Raw genomic sequence first — 8,930 nt, 5'->3', positions numbered from 1 at the left:
TATTTTGGTGCGCAGACCAGGTGACTCAGCCAGACTGTGAGACCACAGATTTCTTAGTGTTTCACTACAGTTTTCTAAGTTTTGAACTGCAGTTAAACAGACAGCACACCAGGGCTTCTCTGTATGCGCTGACACCAGAGGTTGCGCTGTTGTAAAAATTCCATCATACCGTTTTACAATCTATCAATATAATCTTCTCTTTGATATCTGTAATATAATATAATTGAATATGACTTTCTTAGTATTGTTTAATTAATGAAGCACCCTTTTCCAACTCATATTTAAAGAACCACCTTTGAGGTTATGCATTTTTAATGGCAATGAGAGAAAGATGAACACAGCAGCACAGCGTTTACTCCTAGTCATTTTTACGCAGTGACAGTGGAACAACAATCCCTGTCTTCACACAAGCAACAATGAGCCGCGCCATTTAAGATATCAGGTGCAGTTTTAAGGATAGTTTCTAATGACAAGATGTTGTTTTGACAACCATAGCTAATAACAAGTTAAAAGGCTGTACTGTGGAGACGTGCTCATTTTTGTCTGCTCCACAGGAGTTGTAATCTGAAAAAACTCAGATCTTGCACACTGAGTCCGTTGCGTTTGTATTTGCCTTGACTGCGAAAATTTGTACAATGTGGCAAACTATTTTGCAGTGCGACCCTGTGTCTCTGTCACTTCTTTAAAATCCTGCTGGATCCATCCATCCTGACAGAGAGCTTCGTAGAGCACACACTCATGTGTCATGGCACAGAGACAAGTTGGAGAGACGGAGACCAACTTTTTAATTCTGTCTCTGTTATGACCTGCGAGTAAGCTATAAACGTATGCCTTTATCTGTTATATTTTCATGGTTGATATCCACATGATGCATTGGTAAACTTTGGTGTTTAAAGTGAGGTTTCAGTGTGAGAGAGGGGGAGAGATGGGGAGTGGTGGGGCGGGTGTGAGTGAGCAAGAGAGAATAAAGCAACAGGTGCTGATCTGAATCATCATTCACCCATCTCTCAGTTATATTTCCACGGTTGATACCCACATGATAAATGAGTAAACTTTGGTGTTAAAAATGAGGTTTCAGAGAGAGAGAGGGAAGGGGAGGACGGTGGTAAGCAAGGAAGGTTAAAAAAGCGGTAACTGTTTTGAATCATCAATCAACTATTTAAATGACTTGGACTGATACAAAATTTCGCATTAAATCAAACCTGTTCCAAAAAAGTAAATTTCGGCATCAGTGTGCAGACATAATTTGAACAACATGAAACGGACTCATTGTGCAAAGGCCTTAACACTTTGTGTGCCGACCTGTATTCCTCTGTGACGTACTGAGACACCTGGGGTAGCCTCTCAGTGCGCTGTCAGCAAGGAGACTGATGCACTTTCACTGATCTACAGTGCCGAGGTCAGTGAGAGAGCCCAAGTTTTTTTAATATATTAAATAACCTCTTTGATAGTCCATGTGTGCAAAATGGAAAAGGTCTATATATCTGTCTCTGTGTGTGCGCTGAAATGCAGGGTCATCCTCATCATTCCAGTCTGTCAAAATGATGAACAGCCTTCAAAACTCTCCGTTATCCTTTAAAAAATCTGTCAATGATGGAGAATATTCGGTTAACGCAACCTCTGGCTGACACTGACAGAAGGGAATAGCCGTGAATCATGCTACCCTATTTTGTTTTCTTTTTGGTTGTGAAACCCCAAGAAAAGGAATTGATATACTGTAAATTTGTTGGAAAATAAAATGGGTATCATGGCAAATAAATTAGGACTTTTATCACATTAATATTTTTAGAGGAGAAAAATGATCACCCTTGATTTGGGAGCTCTGACGTCATTCAATAATATGCTGATAGTAAAACCTAGGAGGAACACATTTTCTTTTTTAATGATTCAAATATGTTTTGTTTTGGTTTTTTTTGGTGAATTTTTATTGAAATATCATTACAGTGGTGCAGGAAAGGGGTTTTAAAACCTGGAAGTTAGCTATCATTTTACCACTTGGGGCTCCCTCGTTTGGACGTCTATGGGATTTTCAAATGTTGTTTTTTTTTTTGTTTGTTTGTTTGTTTGTTTGTTTGTTTGTTTGTTTAAATGCCTGAAATTAGGTCGATGGTGAACACAAGCTCGGGAGATTTTACTATTTTTTTCTACGACATAAAATACACCTGAAAAGTGTCCCACTTTTGAATTTTAATATCTTTTTGCATCTTAATAAAGGTGGTTGCTAAAGGGCAGCTAACTAGGAATACTGTGTTTCTCAGGACCATTACACATCATCAAGCCATGCTCGGCAAGTCGGCCTGCCTGTCACTGGTATCCTTGCACTAGACACGTGGGTGATGACATATGTGTAGTTCAATAAAGCATGACATTAGCTTTTTACATTCATCAATTAAATTTACGAATCAAATATGATGCTATCTATATGACCAAAGCTTGTAAAAAAAAAAAAAAGACATTGAAAAATCCCATGCCGAGGGAACCCGTGCAACGCTAACTTCCAAGTTTTGCTTACAAAATTACTTAATCACTGCACCACCTCGTAGAGAACATAGTCACAGGAATCCTTTTTCTTCTTAGACGGAATGGTTGTTAAAAGAAGTCCCTGATTCTTTTTCCACAGGCCCCTCCTGACTTCAACAGGTGAAACTACATCAGAGGAACCATCTGGGCTTTGGCTCAGGGCTCAAGCTGTGCGGAGGTTGACTGATTGACATCATGATGACCTTCATTATGTCAAAGGACTCTTCAGTATGCATGCTGGTGGTCATCAGAGGCTACAAGTGGGACATTGTGATAAAGGGATGCTTGAGTGCCTCTTCTGGAGTGATCCTTTTCTTAGGATCCATCTCCAGCAGACATTCCAAGAAATTCACAAACATCATTTCATCCTCCAGTTCACTTGCATCTTGTATATCGGGAAAGTAAAAATGGCCTTTAAAAGATGTCTCACAGCTCAGTGGTAAATCACAGCCGGTATCTCGCTGGTATTTTCGTGGCGTCTTCATCAACCACCTGGGGCTCTTCCCCAACTTGTTCCTCTTGAAGAAACTTCTGGTGTAGTCCCCAGCATCAAGGAGGTTGTCAGCCGGCTGGCCAAGACATTTAACAATGTCCCTCAGCGTTTCGTATTCTCCATCTATGGAGAATGGGTGGTTCCCAAAGCTCAAGAAGATGAGCACGCAGCCAAGACTCCACATATCTATGGCCTCAGAGATGGGGAGACCAAGGATTACCTCAGGTGCTCTGTAACCCAGTGGCTGAATACACATTCCTCGTTTCACTTCAGATATAGTCAAGGCCAGGCCAAAGTCAATTAATTTGACCCTGAATGGCTCATCCATGTGGTTAACCAGCATCACATTATCCGGTTTCAAGTCAGCATGGATGATACCAATATCTTTAAGGGCACCAAGGGCTGTCAACATCTGCATCGCGATGGGCCGTATCTCTCTGACAGACAGTGTCCTGCGTCTCTCGTTGAGAAAGTCATGTAGACTTCTATCCAGCCTTTCAAAAGCAAGACAAGTGTGTCCATTGTGCTCAAAATGTTCCAGAAATCTCACCACGTTCTTTCTGTCTGGGTCCAACATGCTCACAATTTCCAGCATGCCAATCTCCCTTTTGGTGATTTCACTGTTGTTGGTTTTGAGGATCTTCAGCACAACTGCCTGTGATGAATTTAAATCCACACACGTGGCAACTTTGCCAAAATTCCCTTCACCAATGAAATCCTCCAAAAGGTAGAATCTTGTGCTGCTGCACAGGATATCACCATTTTTTAACTCTAGGTTTCTGGATTTACCTAAAGCCTTTGGGCAACAAACAGTGGGCTCTGATGGAGCTGGACCTTGTCCAAACACTTTTGGTACTTTTTCAATCACACCAGTTTGAAATATTGCTTCATTGTTGTCCACAAAAACTTGATCTTCTTCATATGCTACATCAGGAGAACAATGATTGCCATTATCCCTAGGGATGACCTGCATGAAGGCCAAGGACTCTTCAGTATGCATGCTGGTGGTCATCAGAGGCTGCAAGTGGGACATTGTGATAAAGGGATGCTTGAGTGCCTCTTCTGGAGTGATCCTTTTCTTAGGATCCATCTCCAGCAGACATTCCAAGAAATTCACAAACATCATTTCATCCTCCAGTTCACTTGCATCTTGTATATCGGGAAAGTAAAAATGGCCTTTAAAAGATGTCTCACAGCTCAGTGGTAAATCACAGCCGGTATCTCGCTGGTATTTTCGTGGCGTCTTCATCAACCACCTGGGGCTCTTCCCCAACTTGTTCCTCTTGAAGAAACTTCTGGTGTAGTCCCCAGCATCAAGGAGGTTGTCAGCCGGCTGGCCAAGACATTTAACAATGTCCCTCAGCATTTCGTATTCTCCATCTATGGAGAATGGGTGGTTCCCAAAGCTCAAGAGGATGAGCACGCAGCCAAGACTCCACATATCTATGGCCTCAGAGATGGGGAGACCAAGGATTACCTCAGGTGCTCTGTAACCCAGTGGCTGAATACACATTCCTCGTTTCACTTCAGATATAGTCAAGGCCAGGCCAAAGTCAATTAATTTGACCCTGAATGGCTCATCCATGTGGTTAACCAGCATCACATTATCCGGTTTCAAGTCAGCATGGATGATACCAATATCTTTAAGGGCACCAAGGGCTGTCAATAACTGCATTGCAATGGGCCGTATCTCTTTGACAGAAAGAGGTATCAAAAGTCTGTCCTCCAGGAGTTGATTTAGACTTCTATCCAGCCTTTCAAAAGCAAGACAAGTGTGTCCATTGTGCTCAAAATGTTCCAGAAATCTCACCACGTTCTTTCTGTCTGGGTCCAACATGCTCACAATTTCCAGCATGCCAATCTCCCTTTTGGTGATTTCACTGTCGTTGGTTTTGAGGATCTTGAGCACAACTGCCTGTGATGAATTTAAATCCACACACGTGGCAACTTTGCCAAAATTCCCTTCACCAATGAAATCTTCCAAAAGGTATTGTCTTGTGCTGCTGCACAAGATGTAACTATTTTCCATATCTAAGTCTTTGGATTGACCTAAGCCCCCTGGACAACATACAGAAGAGCTGCTGGTTTCAGTTTGACTTTGTCTGGTTGCTTTTGGTGCTTCAGCTGAGCCTATGATGTCCTTAACCATTGCTGGAGCCTCAATTTTGGCCTCTTCAGCAGCAACAGAAGGTTGAATCCATTCTTCAGCTCCTTCCACAAAAACTTGATTCCCCTTTACTTCATCAGCAAACGGCAGATCCTCCTTATCTACCTCACTGACAACAAATGGATTTTCTCTTCCATCAGTACCATCTTGAACAGATAGCCCCTCGTCATCCCTATGGATATCCGTTAGTTTGTCTAAAGAGTTCCCAGCAAGCATGCTGGTGGCCTCTTCAGCTCCTTCCACAAAAACACGATTCCCATTCGCTTCATCAGCAAACGGCGGGTCCTTTTCATCTACCTCATTCACAACAAATGGGTTGTCTCCTCCATCAGTACCATCTTGAACAGATAGGTCCTCGTCATCCCCAAAGATCTCCACTTGTTGGTCTAAAGAGTTCCCAGCAAGCATGCTGGTGACCTCTTCAGCTCTATCCACAAAAAAAGGATTCCCATTCGCTTCATCAGCAAACGGCAGATCCTCTTTATCTACCTCATCCACAAAAAAAGGATTGTCCTCTTTATCAGCTCCATCGTGAGCAGATAGGTCCTCATCATCCCTATGGGTCTCCGTTAGTTTGTCTAAAGAGTTCCCAGCAAGCATGCTGGTGGCCTCTTCAGCTCCTTCCAAAAAAACTTGATTCCATTTTGCCTCATCTGCAAATGGCTGACCCTCTTCTTTTACCTCATCCACAACAAACAGACTGTCTCTTCCATCAGTACCATCGTGAACAGATAGGTCCTCATCATCCCTAAAGATCTCCATTAGTTTGTTGAAAAAGTTCCCAGCAAGCATGAAGGCCTCTGAGAAATCCACAACAACCTGTGGTGAGCTGTGGGATAAACTTGAACTATGTCCCGCTACACTTTGGGCTCTGGCTGAGCTAGTGGTCTCTATAGCTGGAGCTGGTGGTTCAGCATTATTCTCTCCATCAGCTCTATTCATGGTATGCACAATTTCCTCATCACCATTAGAACTTGGCTGCCACAGGCAGCAACAACATGCAAACATATTTTGCCACATGACTGGTTCTACAGCAAACTATTTTGGGTAACTGAAGAATTGTTAACTGACTGTGGGTGTCTGAACTGTCTGACCTGACAGCAGCTTTGTAGTAACTCACTTTATTTTAACTGACTGAAGACTCCTATATTAGCAGAAATGTCCTCTGATGGGTGACACTTCAAAGGACCATTTCAAAGCCCCGCCCACTTTTTCAGTGGCTTTGATTCCGGAATTCCCCATTTAATCATTTACTGGAAAGCCCCACCCACGCACTACTATGACGTCACTCCCTCTAGTGGACAGCGGAAGTAGCGATGTCAAACGGCAATAACGTTTTTGGCCCATAATTACGTTGGAGGTGTATTTTGGAGCAGTTAAAGAAACAAAGGGGCAAAACAGCATCAGTCTACTTAACGTAAATGTCAGTGACTGTCAGATGAAGCAATTTACTTACAGGGCGCTCATGAACAGAGAAAGTTATGAAGAGTGGACTGAAAGAGGCACTTCTATGTACACAGTGATCTTAAAGTAGACAAAAGCCTGAATGACTATATCCGAAACACGAGAAAACCAAGTCCAACAATAAACCAGACGTGTCCTTAGCCTGATAAAGCCTTCCTCTTCTTTTTCACACAGATTACAAAAAACTCTGGACCTTGAAAATGGCAGCGCAAAGTCCTTCTTTCATTTATATATGTAAGCTTTTCCAGTTAACATAGTGAAATGTGGGGCCTTCTCTTTATTACAAATATACAGTATGTAACACCAGATGCGCTGTTATTAACACAGAAACAGTAGCATTTAGTGTCACATTCGCCCTCAGTTAGCCCATTAGCATATTAGCCTCTACCATAATAAAGCAGTTTACAACAGCCAAAGAACATTCTCTACAGGAATCACCAACAACAGATAAGCTAAGCAACAGTCTGTAAATGTTACACATCACTCAGTCAAAAACGCAGTATTTACAAAGAACTTTAGGACCTACCCCATGACGATATAGTCCTCATTCAACAGTAGCTGCTAGTCTGAAGCTTTAAAATTCAGCCATCCTGGTTTAATTATTTGGAGGAGTTGAAGATAAAAACCTCCACTGTGGATAGTTCAGAGCTGTTCTCCTCTTGGCGAGTTTTCTTCTCTGCAGCTGAAGTTACGTTTACTGCTGTTGCTGCTGCTAGCTGTATTAACTACAAAATTAGCCTCAGCTAACTGAGACGATGCGTTGCCATAGAAACATCCATATCTTCCTACATGAATTAATTCTGTGTTGAATAAGTTCATCTTCATCTGAGAATTGGGCAGGTAGAAATCCCCAGTTCTCTAGGTCGACTGGAACTTCATGCTAGCTAGACAAATCCAGCCTACCTATCCCGGCTACTGTTTTCATCTTTATGTAAATTTGCCATGTGCTACTGCTGCACGTAAACAAACCCTAGCAGGGTAGAGCAGCCACTTCATTAAAGCTCTCCTGGCAACAAATTTTAACATGCAGCTATTTTTAACTATTCAGTTGGTGATTAACATATTTTCAACGTGATATTTTGGGCGTCAATATTTTTTGGGGGGGGGATTAGTTAACAGGAAGGTTTATTTTGCTCTGCAGTTCTCAATACACAGTCTCTTTTGCGTCTGTACGGGTCAGGGCTGGAGGAAACAAATGTGGGACGTCACATGCAAGAGCTCAGCAGTGTGATTTTGAGAGTGAAAATCCCCAAAATTTTAACCAAAACAGATTTAACTATTAGCAACATTATTCAAAATATCTAAGTTGAACTTAGGACGATCTACCTGAGTGTAAAATGATGGTATAACAGTTAATAAAACCCAGCTAACCAGCTACCTGAGCACTCGTTTAAAACATTTGACAGTGTTGGACAACAGAGAAAATGCATAGGTACAAGACTACTACATATTTCTTTACAAGGAGGAAGGAACTACGTGTCCCACAATTCATTGTGTATATTTTTTGTAGTAATGATGGCTTTTCAAGATTTTAAATCACATATGCTCCTCTCTTTTGCACTTACTTTCATTGTTGTGTTAACAATGAAAATGATAATATAGCCTATTGTATTACATTCTGCAGCAGCATGTATAGGTTCTTTACAAATGACATCCATAGAAGCTGAGAAAACCCCTTAGGGCGCAAGAAATGATTTCTGTAAAGAGAAATGCTACCAAAAAGGCCTTCTTTTGAGGTTTTTACAACTATGCCAAGAGTTTAAAGTGTAAAAACAAACATTCTGAATTCTTAAGATACTTTTGTGTCCAAAAGGTTGTGAAATATTCAGACAATTTGATAAATTTAAAAAAAAGAAGCTACAGCATATAGGAATGAATAAAAGACATATGAAGCCTGGATGATCTTATTCTAGTCTTTTAGTTGGTGGCTCCCAGTCTTTGCTAAATCTACGTCTATGACTAAAAACTCTGCAACTTGCTGACAAATTGTCATCAGATGTCTTTTTAAGTTTTAGCCAAGTCATCTAATGTAAGGCCAGCATCACTCGTCACATCTATGTCTTATTCTAGCCTCAGTTTTTGTCCAAAACATGCCTAAAAGTTATGGAAAGTACTTTATCTTTTTCATTTTGTTGTGAATTCAACTATTCATTTCAACTTGAACTTAAATCAATAGCAAAGGCATGGAGCCAGTCATTTTCCTTCTAAAACATGACTGTAGCCCTCATGATCAAGTACTGTTCACAGTAAGATAGAAAAATTCTTGTTGGTAACCTTTGGTTTGAT

Source organism: Cheilinus undulatus, linkage group 2 (genome assembly GCF_018320785.1).
Source record: "Cheilinus undulatus linkage group 2, ASM1832078v1, whole genome shotgun sequence".
In the NCBI taxonomy this organism is placed as follows: Eukaryota; Metazoa; Chordata; class Actinopteri; order Labriformes; family Labridae; genus Cheilinus; species Cheilinus undulatus.
Note: the sequence above shows the minus strand (reverse complement) of the source record.